At 37.7% G+C, this 21377-nt stretch overlaps 1 protein-coding gene across 8 annotated transcripts in view; it reads left to right on the plus strand.

Annotated features, from left to right (window-relative positions):
- LINGO2 (leucine rich repeat and Ig domain containing 2) overlaps positions 1 to 21377 on the plus strand; it is an 840065-nt gene that overhangs the window by 459742 nt on the left and 358946 nt on the right. For 7 of the 8 annotated variants that reach the window (XM_072153017.1, XM_072153028.1, XM_072153038.1 and 4 more), the window contains one exon: positions 5103 to 5256. The gene's annotated coding sequence lies outside the window, so the exon portion shown is untranslated. Of the gene's footprint in view, positions 1 to 5102; positions 5257 to 12683; positions 12804 to 21377 lie in introns of those variants that run through there. The other variant, XR_011855854.1, reaches the window with a different exon arrangement.

Consider the following 21377-nt stretch of genomic DNA (forward strand, 5'->3'; position numbering starts at 1 on the left):
GTAGTTATATACATAATACAGTATGTATTAGAGCAAACAATATGGAAAAAAACCTGTTGTTGTATTTTGTATCATAGTGACTTATCTTAGAGGCAGGCTATTATATTTTGTTTATCATCATATTGAATTAATTGATATTATATTCCCTTGCAATAGAGAACTATTCACTGCTCAGTAATATAAATATATTTGCATTTTCACTTGGTCCTTAAACAGAATACCGTATAGTCTTGAGTATAAGCCAAGTGTTTCAGCACATGTTGAAAGTATCAGCTTTTACTCCAATCAAAAAAATAAATGAAGTCAATACTCACCTTTCTAATGCCCTGCATGTCCTGGTCTTGATTTCTCAATTTACTTCCGGCAGCAGAAGGTTCATATTTTTATATGTGCTGGGCAAACAGGCGGCTGGTTATATACTGGGGGATGACTGGTTGGCTATATATGGGGGCTGACTGGCTATATACTTCAGGGGGCTGACAGGCTGGCTATATACTACAGGGGGTATGCAGGTTTGCTATCTACTGGTGTAGGGGCTGGCTATATACTGGGGTCCATGGCTTGGTTATATGCTATGGGATGGCTGGCTATATACTGGGATAGGCTGGCTGGCTATATACTGGGAGGCAGGTTTGCTATAAACTGGGGTGCAGGAGGGTGGCTATTAATATACTAAGGGGCAGGATGCTAGCTAGCTATATACTGGGAGGTAGGGGGCTGGCTAGGTATATGCTGGAGGGCAGGTTCTGGCTTTCTATATACTGGGGGGCATGGCCTAGCAACAATGCATTTTCCACCCTATGCTTATTCTCAAGTCAGTAGGTTTTTTTTGCAATTTTTGGGTCAAATTTTATACCTCGGCTTATACTCAAGTAAATATGGCTATATAATTATCCATATGTACCAGTCATAGCCTGACAAAATTTAGACCAACTAAAATAATAACCCCATGACAGTATCAACAAACTCTTCCTTGAACAAACAAAATCACACAGAAAATTCTTAACAAGCCACAATTCAACAATTCCAGCCTCAATTATATCCCCACACGTCCACCCTATGGTGCAATCACTATTAATACAAAATCTGATGCACCCCAATAGAACCCCTTTTATATTTTCAATAAAGTTTTGATCCCTTTGCTGTATTGAAGCATACAGCATATTATTTTGTTAAAGGATAAAATTAAGCAAAATAAAGCATGATAAACCATACTCCAGGCACTGTGACTGTGGTAATCTTCTTATATGTGTTACCTATGGCCTCTTTCCATTAAAATCAACTTTTAATATTATGTTATTGAGCATGAGGGGCTACCCTAGCCTAGAATGGTCAGGAAAGTCTGTCTTATCTACCCACCTGTTCCCTCAACACAGTGAGCACTTCCAGCTGAGGGTGAGGAGGAAGGTGAGACAATGTAATAGTCTGTAAAGGAAGCTCACAGAAGGGCTTGGAACATTAGCATAATTTAAAAGTTGATATTATAAAGATGGAGGCCATGGATCATATGAAAGTATTAGAGGCAACCCGACCAACCTTTATTGCACAGTCTGTTACACTATTCTATCTATAGCGACACAATACTTCGTAAAGGGAAAGATTTGCCCAGCAAATTCACAGAATGGTCAACCATTTCCATATAAAATCACATAAGTGTGGAGGAACATCATAGAATTATGTTCCTATCCATGAACAATCACCACGCCAGTACCTTAAGATAGGATTCAAGAGCATAAGAATAAGGTCCAGGCAGGGAAATTGCTTCTGGACAGATAGAGATCACATGACCCTCCATCAGCAGCCATTTTATGGACAGGAATGTCTGGCTGATGAGGTGAAAGACAGGAGGCTTCACTTTACATATAAATAAAAGCAGTGCAAAATGTTTAATACGTGTACATTAGTAAATTACCTAATATCCTGCCCCCCACGCTTATACACATTACAAAAAACATGAGGTAGCATGGCCAACTCCTTTAAGATATTTTAGATAAATGAATTTGGATTCTCTAAATATGTGTCCAGTCCTACAGCAAAAAGTGTTTAGCTATTCTACATTGTGTCTCTAGCCCGACAGATGGTGTGTAACATATGCAGATGTAACCTCTCTTATAAAATTACTTGCTCTACATCTGTACATGTACTACAAAGTTTAGGAATGAAAAATGCCTCTCATTTTATACACCTGTTAGTTGACTTTAACAAAGTGACTACATTTTCCAGAAAAACTGCTGACAAAAATGAAATCTTTTATCCTTTACCAGATGACTACTATGGCTTATTTATTAATCTTGGATGTCAATTTCCGAAATGGTTTTATTTACTTGGCAAATCTTATTTCATTGCCTCTGTTCTGGATGGATCTTTTTGAAGAACAAAAGCATCAAATTATTATAAAATGAAACGGTAACAAGAAAAGTAATAAATATGTTGTTATAGATGCATTAGAGCTCTGTAGGGTTAAGCTTTAATGGTCGCAACAAAATTCTCATTAAGTCTTTGGCCTTGTGCCTCACCGCATGGGGCGAGCACATTATAGCGTCCAGTTTAAGCACTCCCTATTGTCATTCTGGTGTTTTCATTCTACAACCCTGCTGTGAGCTCACTGTACAATATTAAGATTGTTGCAAGCTTTTCAATTTTGGTAATAGATACCGCAACATAGTTCAAGTACAGTAATTATTTCGCTTTATATGCTTCTGCAGCAGTTGAGCAAAAGAGCCTATTTGAAATACCTGAACCATATTATGTTTAATAATTTTGTCATTGTATTATTGCACACAGCTTGGTATCAGTGTTAGATTATGATGTATATTCCTCTGTTTGTCCATATATTCTGCAAGCTATTCTTCCACAGAATCTTTATTAATAGTTCTTCCTCACACTGGGGAAAAGTATTCCCAACAATCACCTGTTATCTGTGGGAGAACATTGCAACAAGAGTTTAATAGGGTACTGCAATGTATTCATTGATAATCAAGGCAAAAATAAGTGCAGTCATTACACTACATATGATCAAGAGGTCACCTCACTTGTTGCAACTATGTTGTCTCTTTCAACAGCTGATGATGTGTGTGTGTTGTAGGTAACCTTAAAGAAAATCTCCCGTCAAATTCTTGAATGATGGACCAAGGACACTTACTCATAGATCAAGGCACTGTGGCTGTAATTATCTTCTTATATTTGTTATCTTTGACCTCCTTCCTTCTATAATCAACTTTTACAAGCACGCCTTTAAAGGGAGTTTCCCAATCCCAATCTCAATCCCCTAGTGATGTGTACACAATAAACATAATTGTAACCTGTTACTTTATAATTTTACTTAGTTTTATTGCTGTTTTAGCTCCCATCACTTCCTAGGCTGCTCAGTGCAAAATTCCAGGGTGTGGACGGGTCTCTCTAAGCAGACACCTTATTATCCATCTAGTTCTGTGGGGTGACAATGTGGTTACATTAACAGGGTACAGATGTATGTATATATATATATATATATATATATATATATTCATCTGGCATTGTACTAACACACTGACACATGGAAGGAGAGATGACACAGGACACAGATCAGCGATACTTTTACACTGTCAGCACTGCTACATCACTGTTCCCACAGATATATGCTTGCCCCCCCCCCCTTCCCTCGGATCACTTATCTTATAGTTTGCAGCTTCTCTTTCCTCACAATGTCCTGGCAGATGAATCAGTGAGTTTCTGTGAGCTCCATGCAGGGGTCGTGGCTAAAGGCTCAGAGTAAAGACACAGAAACTCAGCAAGCATAGCTGTCACACAGAAATCCAAGATGGCGACCTTACCCTAAAGGAAGAAGTTACAGGGTCGTGTCAAGGGGCAACTGAAATTGTGTACAGCAGGACTGATCGAGACAGGCTGGACTTATATCTGTGAAATTCTGCAACTTTGTTAATAACTGTGAATAAGAGAATGTGTTATTTTGTTATCCTGAGTACATATAAGAAACTTATCTCCGTGGGAATATCCCTTTAAGCCTGAAGGGCTCTGGCATTGTTATCAGAGCCCCTCAATTCTGCAGATTAACAGGCTGTTACAATGAGCAGAACACTGCTCATCAAGTTCAATTAAAGAGTACAAGGGGCAGGAGTAAGGGAAAGAAATCTAAGAAAACAAATTCTATACAATTACTTAGACATCAATGTTATTTTCCTATAAGAAGATTTCTGGGTGTCTTTTAATGCTCTCTGCAGTCCCTGCTGTTATCAATCCCAGATTCACAGTTCTTCTGGTAAGGAACCTTCTCTATACAACATATGGCAGCATAATATAGTGACAGATCTGTTTATTAACAGTAATGTCCAGGTAAGGAATCTCTTGTATTATCAGTAATGCCTTTTAAAAAATATTTCACACGTAAGAAAACAGATTGAAAAAGGCAACATCCCATTGTACTACATTAACTTTTAATTAAGTAACTGAAGAGTCACTGAGCATTTTGATTTAGTACAAGTATCCGAAATAGCTATATTCTAATGACTTTGCTCCTTCTCAACACAGTAAGGATTAAAACTGAGAAAGTAAGATGCTCTTATTCAAGGTGGTGTTCTAATTAGTAACGTCCATCTTTTTTGCAGGGCCATCGTATACTCGATAATGAACAAGGAAAAAATTTTCAGATTTAAATTGTCACACTTCACTTACTGCAAGAATATTTACAAAGAGATTAAGAAAGAAATGTAGGAGGATTACGGGAGAGGTTATTAAATAAATACAAACATGTATAATTTCTTGATAATACTTCAGCATGATTATGTTACTTTAAGGTTCCCAAATGGAAGTCTAATTGCCTTTTGTGTTTCTTGAATCCCTTCGAACCATTAGTATAACTTGGAATGGAATGTTTGTCTAATGTGATCAGTGGCCACATAAATTCTGACCCGGGTAAAAAGCTATTTGGTCAAACCTGCTAGAGTCTCCACCTCTATTGATTATGTTCAAGTCAAGGGTTGTTGTCCTTTGCCCATGCAAAATCCTGTGATGGTGTTATTATTGATTAATAATTTGAAGCTTTCCTGCAACATGTAAGTTAACCATGTTTCAATTAAATGGAGGTAATGTCTGTTTTTTCGTAGATTCACTTTGACTACACTGAGAGTGGAATCATGAATGATGAATCCATCCTTGACAAGATGCTGTTATCATGGTCAAGTCCTGTGCTTTGATTTTAGGCAGTGGCCAAAAGTTTTGTACAACCAGAACGGGCAAAGGGATTTTTAGAGCAAAAAGGTAAGGACAGTTCATTTTATCCCATATGCTGCACAGTTTTTTACTTTGATTTCGGCATTTCTATGACTTTTCATCATTATGCAATGTGCAGTGATTGTAGTATTTGGAGCAACTTACTGTATACTCTATCAAATGTAACTTTCTGTTGTAAACATGCAACTCCTAGATCTTCTGTCTCCATGCAGACAGATGAATGTGTTTTCCTTTTACATCTACTCCCTCTTTTATGATGTGTTTCAGGGCCAATTCTAGCCATTTTGCTTCCTGAGCTAAAAATGAAATTCCACCACCCAAAATAAAAGCCTAGCCCTGATCCTCTCCTATATTCAGCCAACTGCAGTTTTAGACCTTTCTATAAAAAAACATCTAATACCTGATGAACCCCTTAAGGGCGCAATTTTTTTTTATTCATTATACGATCTTCACCTTCAAAAATCTATACTTTTTTTTCTGTGTACAGAGCTGTGTGAGGGCTTATTTTTTGCATAACAAATTTTACTTCTCAGTGCCATTATTTATTATTCTATGTTAATATGCATCCCCCCAATGACTTTAAAGAAATTATTTTATATAGCACCATCCTAAAGAATGTATATACAGCCCTCTAATTATATACCTCTCCCATATACAGCCTCACAGTTTAACTAAATACAGAATCCCATATACAGCCCCCTCCCAGTGTAACTTAGATTTTAATTATATTAAGTATCCCATAACCCCCTCAGTTTTAATGTATGCAGTACCCCAAAACATCTCTACCCTTAAATACCCCCTTCACAGTACCACACAGTACTAGAGGTTAACACATGGTGGTGACTACACTGGTGTTATACCAGTGACCATCAATCACATCAATGGATGCTGTATATAATGTATAAAATATCTCATAAGGTATTTCATTATCTAGGGTGCCTCCCAACCCCTAGTTTAGTTATATACAGTACACCATAACAGCACCTTCCACGTTCAATTAATATCTCACAGCCATATCTAGATTGATCCCCCTATTTTAATTATCAAGCCCCAGATAAGTACTCAGTAGAGTACTCAATGACAAACTCAGTCCCACCCTCCATTTTAATTCTGGCACTTTAGTCATAGACAGAGCCCAATAACTTACCCAGCCCATCCCCCATTTAGTAAGGAACCACCAAAAATAGTAAGATCCACCTCTCTTGTTTGATTATCTACATCCCTCCTAAGAAATTATAAATAAAATTGTGCCCAATAATAAAATAGTAACATACCTCCTGGCAGATGCATCCCTGATGTGTGAGATAGCAAGAGTAGAAGTGGCAATAACTGTGTTATGTTATTATTTTATGACTGCATGAATCTTTTTTGTGATATGTATGGAAACATATCCAGCCATGAAAATAAGAAAGTATACTTCTTTGATTTCTATGGTTTTACATATCAGGACATAATGAAATAAAAAACATCTTGTTCTTTAAATTAGATAAGACAAGCTCAGATGATCAACTATATACAACTTACTCTACTGTGTCAAAACTTAATTATCAAAAATTCCATAATGGAAAGCCTGGTGTAAAAAAAACAACAACAAAAAAGCTTGTAGAGGCATCTTTACAGTAATAATCTGAATAAATCATTTTCTGTATGACTAAATCAGTTCCATGTCATTCTGGAGTAATCTTTATTATAACATTGCTTCAGGGCATTGATGTTTATGGACATTCATTTAATGCACAACCCTTTTAAGGTTCCTCCACAGAATTTTAGTAGATTAAAAGCCATTTTAAGATTAAGAAGGTATGGATTTGGATGTGTTCTTGGAGTCATTTTCTTGCTCTATGGACCATTTTGAAATAAGTTTTAGTTGTTGATGAGATGATCTTTAAAATACTTATGTACAAAGGATTTCTTGGTCAATGGAAGGTGTCTATCAAGAAAGTAATCATACTTTGTAGCACTGTTGGAGAATGTGCATGCGTTATGACAAGGTGTGCGATTGTTAAGGATTTGGGCTTACTTAGACCAGCAACAGTTTCATAAAAATATATTAAATAAGTTGGAGTCTAACAGTCCTGCCTATTCCACACGACTCTTTTGGAAAGTGGCCAGGTCAGTGGAAAACCTCTATTTGCAGCTTGTCTGATATGTTTTTTTTTTTTAATTTTGATGTGATTTATATATATAAAACTCAATGCTTTATTAATCTTGAGCTGGATTACGATGGAATTTTGTAAAGTTAAGATGCAATGCCATGTTTCATTGAAAAATTTAACTTTTCTTGTACCCCATCCAAAAAAGCCATCATTTTTCAGTCTTTAACTTAAATATTTAAAATGAAAACATTATATGGTCTGACCTTGCTATGGTTAACATTTATTTAAATGATAACTGTCATGAACAGTTATAACTACAAAAATGTTTGCTTATATCGGTGAAACTGGATGTTTTTTCTTTTTCGGACCATTCTCTGTAAACCCTAGAGATGGTTGTGCGTGAAAATCCCAGTAGATCAGCAGTTTCTGAAATACTCAGACCAGCCCTTCTGGCACCAACAACAAGCCACGTTCAAAGGCACTCAAATCACCTTTCTTCCCCATACTGATGCTCGGTTTGAACTGCAGGAGATTGTCTTGACCATGTCTACATGCCTAAATGCACTGAGTTGCCGCCATGTGATTGGCTGATTAGAAATTAAGTGTTAACGAGCAGTTGGACAGGTGTACCTAATAAAGTGGCCGGTGAGTGTAGTTTAGCTACATTGAAAGTTGTCTATTACATGTAATTTATTATGGCATATTAAATGTAACCAAATTGGTCTGAAACAATTAATCTCTACTATTAATGGAATATGGAATACAGGCGGTCCCCTACTTAAGGACACCCGACTTACAGACAACCCATAGTTACAGACGGACCCCTCTGCCCCATGTGACCTCTGGTGAAGCTCTCTGGATGCTTTACTATAGTCCCAGACTGCAATGATCAGCTGTAAGATATCTGTAATGAAGCTTTATTGATAATTCTTGGTCCAATTACACCAAAAATTTTGAAACTCCAATTGTCACTGGGGCAAAAGAAAAAAAATTGTCTAGAACTTCCATTATAAAATATACAGTTTCGACTTACATACAAATTCAACTTAAGAACAAACCTCCAGACCCTATCTTGTATGTAACCCGGGGACTGCCTGTAATGGAAATGAGTGGAATATGTCACAGACCATTTTTTGCAACTTGCAAAGCTAAAAAAAATAATATTTCACATTTTTCCGCATTCCACCTAAGATTATGCCTTAGGCAACTTAACTAAACAGCATGTAAGGTCAAGACATGTGTCGAACGAGACACCCTTATTTTCGGTATTTGCTTAGTTTTGATAGGTATTTAACAGGTGTCTGAGCTGGGATTGTGTCACATGCGACTGGTTTTTGGCTCAGCTGCGCTGGCTTCATGCGACAGAAATTGGGAGACTTGCCGTCGGTCAATCTGACTGATTCAGACTGAGCGTGGGATTTAAGATTCAATATGTGTCGCAAGACAATGCACTTACATACACCAGGAAGAAAAAGGTGAACTCCGGCAGACCTGAGCGGGCAAAGATATCGGGAGCACAATCTTAGTGAGTCGCGGCAGAGTGCATTATTGTCGGACACTGCACTTTTGGTGAACTCCGCGGGACCAAATAAGTAAATGTGCCCCAATAAGTGACACTATTCTGGCTTAATATCTTCACAAATATTTCACATGCATATAACTCAATTTGACAGACACTCCGGTAAGTGTCTCGTAATTCTCTACATAGATTTTATTTTACTTTCTGTTGAGCTATAAAGCAAATGATCCGTAATAATAAAAAAAAAATCCACAAAAGCCATGAATTGCCACCGGCAAGGACCATTTGCTCTGTGCATAATTAAATATATACAAAATGGAGAGAATTTGTTAGCAAAGAACTTTATTGATCTTATATTTATTATTTTTCATTAATGAAAGTTGAATTCCTGAAGGTTATTGATGATTTTTAAATGTCAAACTAAAATATTAAAATGCATTTTTTTAATCTAATCAGGCAACAGATTTCATTATTTTACAGGCATAATTGTCATTTTTCATCCATTAGATTAATTGTCATTATGAAATAATAATGAAGTATTGTTCTTATGCAAGGTTTAAAGATACATCTTGGTGCACATCTTGGGGCTATTAACATTATTATTATTATTATTATTATTATTATAATTATCATTAATTTCATAACATTTTTTGCAATGAATAGCTTACTATGTAACTATTTACCATGTTTTACAGATGTTGTGACAAAGGACAATGTTTAGCATTTTTTTGTGCAAACTAGATATACATAAAAATGTATCACCATTTCTTGTTTGCTACACACCCTATCAGCCAATAGGTCCACTTTTGTAAATGGGAATTTTTTATTTTATTATTTCACCTGAGCAGACGGGACGTGGTGAATTTTTTTAGTATCTTTCAAATATTCTCTGTGCTGCCTCCTGATGAATTTATGGGCTATTCTGTGTGTAATGCATATAAAGGATTCTCAGGACATGGGGGATGAATGGTGTGGAGGAATGCTATGGTTCAAAGAATGATACATGGACACTTTGGGGTTGTTTGTCCTTATTTGTTCATGGCACTTGCTATTACATATTGGTTCTATGTCTGTTTTTGAAGTTTGCATTGTAGCATTCTGGCTTTTAAGTTGCTGAGGTAATGTGGAGAAATTTCACCCCATGGTTCCAGAAGCTCCTCCCATTAGTTGGATTGGCTTGATGGGCACTTTTTGCGTACTATACAGTCAACCTGCTCCCAAAACAGCTCAATGGGGTGGAGATCTGGTGACTGGGGTGGTCACTTCATAACAGATAGATTACCAGCTGCCTGTTTCTTCCCTAAATAGTTCAGGCATCATTTGGAGGTGTGTGTTCATTGTTCTATTATAGGATGAAGAAAAGTCTTTTTCTATCTGCTATGAATTGTGAATGAAAATATTGAAGACATTTGGAATTAAAATATGTAGTATTGAAGTATACTTATAGTGACAATGTTTTTCCAGCTTCTCTACCAGAGTTGCTTTATATTGTCTTCCTGGTCTCTATGCCCACTATGCCGCTATGTATCATTTTCCCTCTTGTCTGACTGTTTGTAAAATCCAAGCTTAAATACTGAATGCAGAAGTATCATTCAGTCTTTTGTATGTTTGTTATAATGAATGAAAAATAGAAAAAAATGGGAAACTTCAGGGCTCTATTACACGTCATACATATGAAGAATAAAATGGAATTGACATGACATGTTTCAGGTTAAAAAAAAAAAAAACATCCTTACACCTGAAATCTAAGATCCAAAATGGGTCATGTTTTTGCTTTATTATTTTTAATCAAATTGTGGCTAAATAAATGAGGGATGCATTGTCAATCATAATACCCTGGCTGTAGGTGATAGCACCCTGAAGTGCCCCATTTTTTTCTTTCATTTTCTCAACTATTTGACTCCTATTCTGACTGTTGGTATCGCTGGGGTAACACCTTTTGCTTGCTACATTACTCTGGACTGGAGGTATATGTTCCATGTGGATGATGTTACTGTTCCAGCGTGACCTTTTAGGGCTCTATGCATTGACCAAGTGACCTCCACTGCTTAACACAATATTCTTTATTATATACACAGATTAAACTCATACATACCTCACCCCCAAAACTTCCTGGTCTCTTAGTAAGACAGTTGTCTATATACCCTCATCATGTTCTATAGAACAAGCTTATAGCAATTCTATTTCAGTTCACTCCTATTTATTGGTGCTGTCATAAAGTTGTAAGGCATGACCTCTGTTTCTACAAGTTGGCTGCACTTAAAAAAACAAAAAAAGTTATATTTAAATAGAATAAGTAAATCTAAAATGAACTAACTGTGACATTTCATTTAATGATACCTTTTCTAATAGGGCTATCATCCATGTTTTTGTAAATGTACAGTATCCACTTCATGTTAGTGACAGGACTAGTAATTAGATGATTGTTTAAAGTAACCTACACAATTTAGTGATATTGATGATGTACAGTATAGACAAAAAAAATAATTCCAGTTTCTTTCCTCAATTTAATTGCAATAAATACAGTGTATGATCATAGCCTAGATTATGGGAAAGGTGAGTAAAGAGTTAGGAATGACAGTACAATTACATAGCTGACAGTTTTTCTTTCATCGTAATCATTCTCTAAATTGTGACCTTTCAATTAAATGCACAAAAACACTGAAAGCTGATTGTTCATTTTATCTCTTGTCTTCACCACGTTAGATGATAATTAGGCAATAACATCAAGTTTTACTGGAATATACTTCATAGGATGGCAGTTTAACAGTCAAATGTTCATAAAGTATTGGAGCTCTCACAATAAAATACTATATTCGTAAGAACTTTATGTAAGTTGAATGATGCTGACAGCTACAAAAAAGGCATCAATCCGGTTTTGATTAAGAGGTGGTCAAGAGGGGGAGAAAACCCCATTAGGTAAAAGTGTTTTTATTCTTACTTTGGGGAATTTGTTCTTTCTAATTTCAAGTCTTGTGGGAATCTCTAGATCTTCAACCCCTCGAGACAAGACCGGCAATGATAATTTATAATTTTGTTACACTTAAAGAAGACCCGTCACCCCTAAAAACCCACCCACCAAATGTGCCCCCATAAAGCTACCCTAGCCCCTTTCTACCTAGCCATTTTTCTTTTTAATTTATTTGCAGTAAATTGATTTAAACCGATCTGACCTCTTGCCAAATAAAAGGTCGGATCCTGTATCTGGTGTGCTGGCAGTCGGCGGTATTCACAAGGGGGCATGCTGACACACCCCCAGCATTCCCCTGCCAGCAGTTACATTGTAGGAGCAACACTGTAAATAGGCGTGGGCACAGCCGCTGTTCGTGCGGCGCGGCCACACCGCGGAGACCCGGCAGTGGTGCGATGAGTGGGTGGGATTTCCGGGGTGACAGGTCCTCTTTAAGTGTAACAAAATTATAAATTATCATTGCCGGTCTTGTCTCGAGGGGTTGAAGATCTAGAGACTACACCACTAGTACTCCTCTTAATAGTCCACATAGATATAATTTCACTATGACCGGAGCTCCCAATTATATTCTTCTCATTCGTTATTCCACCGATGAACAGCGCTAATCCGCCGTTTCTCTCGCTGAAAGTTTGTCACCCTTCAGACTAGCACATCATTTTCATTATCCTCCTTTATTATATTGCTGAGCAATACTCTGGAAGAAGCCTTGCCGGCGAAACCCTTGGTCGGGTGGATATGAAAGCTAGCTTCCCGTTCTTTGACTTGTGATATGCACATTTTTAATTGACTCTTGTGAGTATGATGAACTTAAATAAATTTTAACTTTGTTGGAACGTACCACACTATCTGCCTGCATATTTTCTTCCAGCTACAATATAATTAAAGGAGGATAATGAAAGTGCGATGGTGCTAGTCTGAATGGTGACATACTTTCAGCAGGAGAAACTGCAGATTAGTGCTGTTCATCGGTGGAATAACGAATGAGAAGACTATTATTGGGAGCTCCGGTCATAGTGAAATTATTTTCTCTATTTCTGTGGACTTTTTCTAAGACTGTGTGGACCTGTCTTATACTGTGAGTAGCTCCTTAAGGGGCAAACTGTGCACCACAAATAACTGTGTTTCTGTACTCCTCTTTTTCACCTATATTGTCAGTTTACTGTAATAATATTTTTCCTCCTGAGGTTAATATAAATATGCCATCTGTGATGACATCACTGGGTTTGGGATGGTGCCTCACTTTTCGTTCTCCTAGTTGCATCCATATGTGCATTGTTGTGATGCGTTATGATACTGTGTCTACCTAAGTACAGCACTGCGTAATGTCAGGAATTGGAGAGTGAAAGGGGGGTTCTGAAGAAGAAAAGACTGTCCACTCATTAATAAGATGTGTTGATCAAACCCATTAAGTTGGGTTGATTGGACTTATAGTAGCTAATTTGCATACTATGCTGGAAAGCTTTAGATGAAAATTTAAAGTATTAGAGTACACAGTGGCATAAAGATTATAAAAAGGTGCTGGCTGGAGTAATTTAGATTGGTGTTGAGATATGGGCTTTAATTTTAGGTGGCAGATGTCCTTTAAGAAATGCACTTAGGTTGTAGTTTTACTCTTCAAGTGAATGCCCACTGAAAGCAGAGTGTGCCCAATGGACCCTCTGTAGTCAATGGGGTGTCTTTATGTTTTGTATGTGTACATGTTCTTTACATTTTGAAGCTTCCATATTTCTAATTGTTTTGCTGAACTTAACCTTCATTAAATATTATTTAAGAGTGAATGATTGCTGAAGTGTAACAAGATATATGTGTTAATCTTGTGCGATATTTCCAGGACCAGCTATTAGGTAGTTATAGAAATGTCAAAAGGAACTTCCATTGTATGGTCCAAGTAGTTTATTACAACCAGCCATACAAGTCCAGATAAAAATAAAGCTAAAAATGGACTGTGTAGGGTAGTGCTAATCATCTAAAATGGCTATTGTCACTTAAATTTATATCTTGTCTTTACTGCCTAAAAACATATTTTGTTGCTCCATCCTGCATATGAATAGGGATTTCTAGATAACCAGCCAGCAGAGAAGTCCATTACTCTAGCTTATGGTCTCTAACTGAGGCCCATCCTTTTTTGATTTTTTTGATATTTATATGTTTTATTGGGTGTTTAATTACAACTAGACAGGCAATCCCTTTAATTAATTGCACACAAAGATACACTGTATTCACAGGTTCTTAAGGTTCTTAAGGAAGTGCATTGATTTATAATTGTATGCAACATCTACGAATATGATATATCTCTATCAAATGGGTTGGCATTTGAAATACATATATATACAGCACAATATACTTAAAGCTTTCTTAATTGAAATATTCAAGTATATTATTTAGCCTTTGAAGCATTTCATAACATGACACAGTAGCATACCACCACAATTAGAAGAAAGGTCAGCGGAGTTAATTACATTCTAAAAAGGTTTTCAACAAAATAATGAATTGTTAGTTTACGTTAAACTAATGAAGGAAAAGATTTATTATGTTGATATATGGCCCGAGAGACAATGTCATTATTATCTGTGGGATCCATTGCATTTAATAGATTGCATTCTTACACACCATGTGATTGTTTCATCTTTAGTTCTATCCTATTATCTCCTGTTTGCACGCTGAGGTTATGGATATACACTATGACACTTGAAGCACAAGTATAATTCTTCCAACAGCTTCTTCGTTGCAAGACGAGAGAGGATAAACAAGGATCAACAGCTTCCATAAAACTCTTAAGATTTTCACCGAGTGGCGTAAAAAGTGTGAAATGAACTTGGTTCTCTTTGGATAGATTTTATCTAAAGTCACAAACAATTTATAGTTTTAAGGTGCAAGTCATCATTCTTAATAGAAGTTGGCCTGTTTATTTGGGAAGTAAGGAGTTATTGACAGTTTTCCACAGCATTGATCACACAAAATGTTTGACTGTGTTTGTTATGTTTGTCTTTTTAAAGACAAAACGGCTTGCTTATTCTCAGCATCTTGCATGTTGTAGGTTACTTTGTTATGAGCAATGTGTTCATTTTGGAAATACAAGGATACGTGCTGCCAACAATAATGCAAGCTATGTGGGGAGGAATAATTGCAATAATCACTCATACAAATACATGTTTGCCTTGGGCTATGTATACAACTATTTTAAGGGGTGTCAGATAACCAGTTTTTATTGCTGTTGCTATATACACAGAGTATGACAGAGCTTGCTTGGCATTGCAGGGTTACATTGAAGCTCAAACCACTCTTAAGTTGCAGGGTGCCATCCATATATAATAATAATGAATCCAAAAGTCCAAACGTTAATTTTATTTTCCCCACATCAACTTTGACTAAAGATTCTTAATTATCTTCTTTATCACATTTTTAAAGTGTATAGTTGAAAAATATATGAGTTTGTTTTTTGTTAGATGTCACAGAAATTATGTCTACCATCAAAATCAAGCATGATAAACCAGGGGCACTCGCTCATAGATCCAGGCACAGATCAACTTTTAAAATTATGATAATTAGCAGAAGGGCTCTGGGGGCTGCATTACTCACCCTTCCCCCTGCACCCTCAAAACTTCCCCACTACCTCTGCCTGCTGTAATCTCACAGTTGTGATGAGTTTTAGCATACAGTGGAAGGGGGAAGTGCTCCTGTACAGTTTCAAAGTCTGTGAAGCTGTAGCATGGTGGTGCACTGTTAAGCTAGAGCTAGAGCTCTTCTTGCTAATTAAGCTAATTTAAAATTTAAATTTTAAAATGAAGGAAGCCATAGAAAAATATATAAAAATGTCACCATAGTCACAGTGACCGGATCTACGAGTATTTGTTCCTGTGTTATGCTTGATTTTGATGGTAGATTTTCTTTAATTATTACCTTTTAATAATTTTCTATAAATGGATGGGAAAGTAGTCAAAACTCACTATAAATCTAATAAAAAACAAAATACTCACATGTTGCTTTTAGTAGCGCTAGAGGCATAACTATATTTGATGGTATTTGTGACTTGAGTGCATGGGTACAAAAACATTAAAGGCAGAGAGAGCCTAAGTCACATCGTGGGAACATTGTCCTGAATAGTTCCCTCTTCCAGAGGCGGACTGGGAATTTAAAGTGGCCCTGGAAAAGGAATGTGAAAGTGGCCCCATTCTGTGGGCGGAGTCAAGTAGATGTGACCATGTGATGCAGGTGGAGTTACTAAACTCCACAGTAACTGTTTATAGATGTGCTAAATCAACATGTACAGCGCAGCCAAAGAGACTCATACTGCCTCCCTTATACAGGAATAAAGCTTCTTTTTAAAAGGAACACAACTTAATACTGCCTTATATATACACAAAAAAACTACTACAATACCGATAAACAAGAATTTAACTACTATAATACTGCCCCTAAGTAAAATATATTATAATACTGCATTTAATGTACATGAATATAACTACTATAATAAGCAAAAAGAAAAAAAGATACGGTAACAGCTCACCCACAGTTGGCTGTAGTCTTGTTAGTGATGTTTTCTGGCCGGGTGCAAGGACAATCCCAGAGACGCTGGTCCGGAGATTCAGAGTCAGGTATCTTGAAACAAACACTAGCAGAAAAAGAACGGAAGGGAATCCAGCATCCAACACAAGTAGTTCCAAAAGAAAAAATGGCTGTTAAAACATATCCAAAAGTTTATTCTTCATTTTAAAAGAGGGGAAGTCCATAGTACAAAAACATGGAAACAATAAAGATGGTAAAAAGCGCACAGGACAGATCAAAAAGTACAGCGGACTTTCGCTTGTTAGTCCTTGTTAGACTTGTTAGACTATAATCCTGCCCCCTATTTACAAGAATATAACTACTATATATTGACAGCCAGCCCCCTCCCCCAGTATACAGCCAGTCCCCAGTATACAGCCAGAAAGCCCCCTCCCCCTGCAGTATATGGCCAACCCCCTCAGTCTACAGTCAACCAGTCGCCCTGTCTATTGCCAGACAGCCTCCCCTGTATACAGCCGCCCCCTGTGTATAGCCAGCCAGTTCCCACATTATACAGCCAGCCCCCACAGTATACAGCCAACCAGTCCCCCAGTATATTGCCAGCCAGCCCCCCTGTATATAGCCAATAAATAAGTAGAAAAAAGAACACAGCGCATCAAAGTATTACAAGGAGTCAATGTTGAAGAACATAGTGGAGGTAGCAGATGATAAACGTGGTATAGGTCGACCGAGACTTAGCTGCGTGGTCCTTTTTCCCGGATCAAGTTGAGTCGGGAATAGGAATGTACAGATGTAGGGTAAAAAATCAGGACCAATAACCGCGCTTCTCAGTGTTGACAAGGCTTTTATTTAGATGCATACAAGAACGACGTGTTTCGGGAGCGAACCGCTCCCTTCTTCAGGTCCGTATAGTTTTTTTTAAAAACAGTGCTCCGTATAGCCTCAGTCTCTCCTGTGCTGGTGGTAAGGGACACCGATTGTTCCCCAGGACGGTGTTAGTTTCTAGTGGTGTTAGCGATAATTGATGTCGCTGTATTAGTTCTATGGATGGGAAGGTGTTGGTCCGTACTTTGTCGGGGTCCGGGTAGTCTGGGAGACCTGCGTGTGGTGTCTCCTGTTGCTGGGTAGGGAGCGCTCGCTCCCGAAATGCGTCGTCCTTGTATGCATCTAAATAAAAGCCTTGTCAACACTGAGAAGCGCGGTTATTGGTCCTGATTTTTTACCCTACATCTGTATATAGCCAAACAGCCCCCATGTATACAGCCAGCCCAGCCCCTATGTATACAGCCAGACCAGCCCCCATGTATACAGCCAGCCCAGCCACATGTATACAGCCAGCCCAGCCCCCTTTGTTTACAGCCAGCCCCCATGTACTATACAGCCATCCCAGCCCCCATGAATACAGCCAGCCTGCCCATTGTATACAGCCAGCCTGCCCATTGTATACATCCAGCCTGCCCATTGTATACAGACAGCCCAGCCCCCATGTATAAAGCCAGCCAGCCAGAAAAAAAACAAAACAAACCATGAACTCACCTTTCCTTGCCGCTTGCTGACTTCACAGTCTGTGCGACGCCGGCACACACTGAGCTGTCACCGCGGGATGGAGTGGATGAAGTACAGGAACCTCGGGGGAACGCCAGGAAAGGTGAGTTCATGGTTTGTTTTGTTTTTTCGACCGACCCTCCAGCCCCGATCGGCGCACCGGGAAAAATCCCGTTGGGTTATATGACCAGTCCGGCCCTGCCCTCTTCAGACCAGTTGCTTGTGCAATGACACATTGCACGTTGCATGTACCAAAGGCTGCTAGACATTACTGTAATAAAAAATTCATAGTGTTTATAGTAAATAATTTTTCCATATGTGATTTCTGATGTTGCATTACAAAAACTGCACATATTTTCTAAAATTACAAATGGGTAGCAATTTATTACTTAGAAAATGATTATTATTTTATATAATAAACAGGTTCCGAGGATATAACGCTACCCTTTATAGCAGTTTATAAATAGGTCCCTTGGTGAAATTTTTTTTAAGATTTGATACACTAAGAGGGCAATTTGTATTGCTTTGATAGACGATCTTGTTAGAGATTGCTGAAGATTTATTAGACCACGACTATTGATTTGTACTAGAAGTGCGAACAGACCAATAGCATACTGATTGGAGGGATATAATGGTGCCAGGGCTAGATGACCCAGAAAGCTGTCTTTCAGCAAAATAGACAAAATCTGAGAGAATTTTGCGACAGTAGCTTTCAAGTAATGGCAAGCAGCTGCACATAATTGCAGACTTTATATTGATCTGTAATATCTAGAAGCCCAGCTTTCCTATAAATATTTGCCTGATATAAATAAGAAAGAAAGAAGTAACAATATAATTATTACTACAATCAATATTTCTTATTTCAATTTCGCTCTGGTAGCTTGCACACAACAGAAAGCACATCACCGTGGATAAAGTGGAGGAATTACTGAATAATTAAACAAGTGTAAATATAGAGCGAATAAAATCCTTTACTTTCCTTCTGTGCAAAGAATGTGGCAAATCAAACAAATAAGACAAAGTTTGTGAATACTTTACACTGGCTGGTGTATAACTGCAAAAATATTACATATTTTTATATTAATTCTGAGAAATTGTTGCAACTTTTCTTCAGGGTAAGAATGTAGCTTTTGTAAAACACCCCGCTTAGCAGTATACTGATAGATAGATGTACTAGATAAATTGATATATTAAGGCTCACATGGGCATTTGAATAAAATTGGGGGTTCCCCATCTTTATCATTTTTTTTCATGATTTAACACATATTGGGGCTAAGGACCTTGTGCCTATTTTCTGTCAAACTTTTCACATTCTTTTAAGTGCACATGTATTTAAGAAGTGTCCGCACCACATATGTGTTTCCTAATACTCATTTGTGTAAAAGCTGCACTATATCCGACTCAATACAAATTTCTGCATATAAAGGGACGTTCCGGTGCACAGTCGGAGGGTACGCCACATTTATCATGCAGAGTAGAACATAAGTGTGTTGCACGCCCTATGTTAAAGGTGCACCAAAAAAACTTGGTGCACTCTGTTGGAGCAGTGCAGTGAGCACCAGATTCATGAAGAACAAGCACCACTATTCACAAATCTAGCCCCATCTGCACACTACACAGGCACACTTCACCTAGTGTTTTTGATAAATGCCCCACTTGGCCTTGATAACTACATAAATACAGATAAACTTACTACAAACCTTTGGTACCCAAAGGCATAGATAAAAACCCAAAAACTGAACAATATGTGTAGGGCCATCATTTGGTGGCCATTGTAAAGTTTAGGGAGCACTATTAAGTCAATGTACAGGGCCATGGGCCAAGATAAGGGGTGCATTATAAAGTGTAGGCCACAGTTTGGACAGTATACAGTGTGGGGAAAGAACGGGGATGTTATGTATTATAAGGCTAAGGAATATGATGGCACTATATAAATAAACATTATTATTATTATTATTATTATTATTATTATTATTATTATTACCATTATTAAGGGAATCCCACTGACAGCATTTTACAGTGTGTTGACCATGATGGGGGTAATTTTACAGTATGCACTAAAGTGCACTACTTGTGTCTTTTATTATTATTGTTTATGATTATCTATTATTTTTAAGAGGCTCTCTGTAGAGCATTAAGACAGTCTTTTGGGGCACATAGTTAGGAGCAGCAGCAGAATAACACTATTAGGAGACTCAGTATGTGGTGTGGGCAGGGGAAGATATGTAGGAGTTGGCTGCTCCTGAGAACTTAGCACATGTGCATTGAGGCCTGGGCCCCAAACCTTTTTTCACACTAGCAATTTCCCTGGTTTTGCCCAAAAAACATATCCTTGAACCTGTAGTTGAACCTGCAGTGCCTTAAAGTCTATATCTGGGTAGTGTAAGTCCCCTAGGATCTTCACCATGTTTTAGTGTTTCCTCTATTTCTAGCTTATCTGCTTCTCCCATGATACTTGCAAACTTTTAACATATTTCATAATAAGGTCTCCACAAACTTCCTCAAAGATATCATCAATGTAAGATAAGCTTAAAGGGCTATTCTAGGAATCAGCATAATTCATACACAAATGGGCACTCAAAATATAAGCTAATATGTTATTAGTTGTTATTTATAATTTTGCTCCCCTTTGCAGAAAATGCTGTTGACATAGACTGTAAAGAAGAATTAAAATGCTACTGGCCCTTTAATCAGTCCGTTAATTTCCTCCGCGCGGTCCGCTGCAAGACAGAAGATGGCCGCTTGTCACATGTCCACATCACATGTCCTTCACCTGCCTGGGCAGGTCATGTGATCACCACAACGTTTGGTTGTTGTCGGTTTGTTGCAGTGCATCACGTATGGCCAGTGTTGTGGTGATGGCAGTTACACATCATTACTATGGTAATGAAAGTCTGTTATATCATCACTGGGAGCAGAGCATAAGAGGGAGGAAGAGTTACTGAGAACTAAAGAATCATGGAACTTGTAGTTTCCAGTGGCGGCCATCTTAGTGATAACTCCACCTACTTTAGAGAGGCCATAAACTTTGTAAATCATAAAATCTAATTATTTAAGCTTCGTTTTGTGACTAATGACATTGAGTATTGTTGTATTCATTTAGTTATATCATCATGGCTTTTTCTGTCAGACGTTCATATTCCCGGAATACCCCTTTGAGGCAGGATTTTACACGCATTAATACTCCAAATTTATGGTCTAGTGAAAGGTTTCATCCATCCCATATGATCCCCTTGAAAACATCACAACGTTTGTGGTCTTTGTAAAAGATTGTCATGTCTGTTAAAGGGGTATTCCCAAGAAGACAACCTTTTTAAACATACTCACGATAACAAAATAACTCATTCTCTAATTCACTGTTATTAAAAATGCAGAATTTCCCAGATATAATTCCAACCTGATTCTATCAGTCCTGGTGCATATAGTTTTCGTTGTACCGGGATCTAAGCCTAGAAGTCTATCTGACACTCTACTGTCTGACACTGCAGTATGTTCCTCTCTGCATCAGCCC

This window comes from Engystomops pustulosus, chromosome 1 (assembly GCF_040894005.1).
Source record: "Engystomops pustulosus chromosome 1, aEngPut4.maternal, whole genome shotgun sequence".
NCBI classification, from domain to species: Eukaryota; Metazoa; Chordata; class Amphibia; order Anura; family Leptodactylidae; genus Engystomops; species Engystomops pustulosus.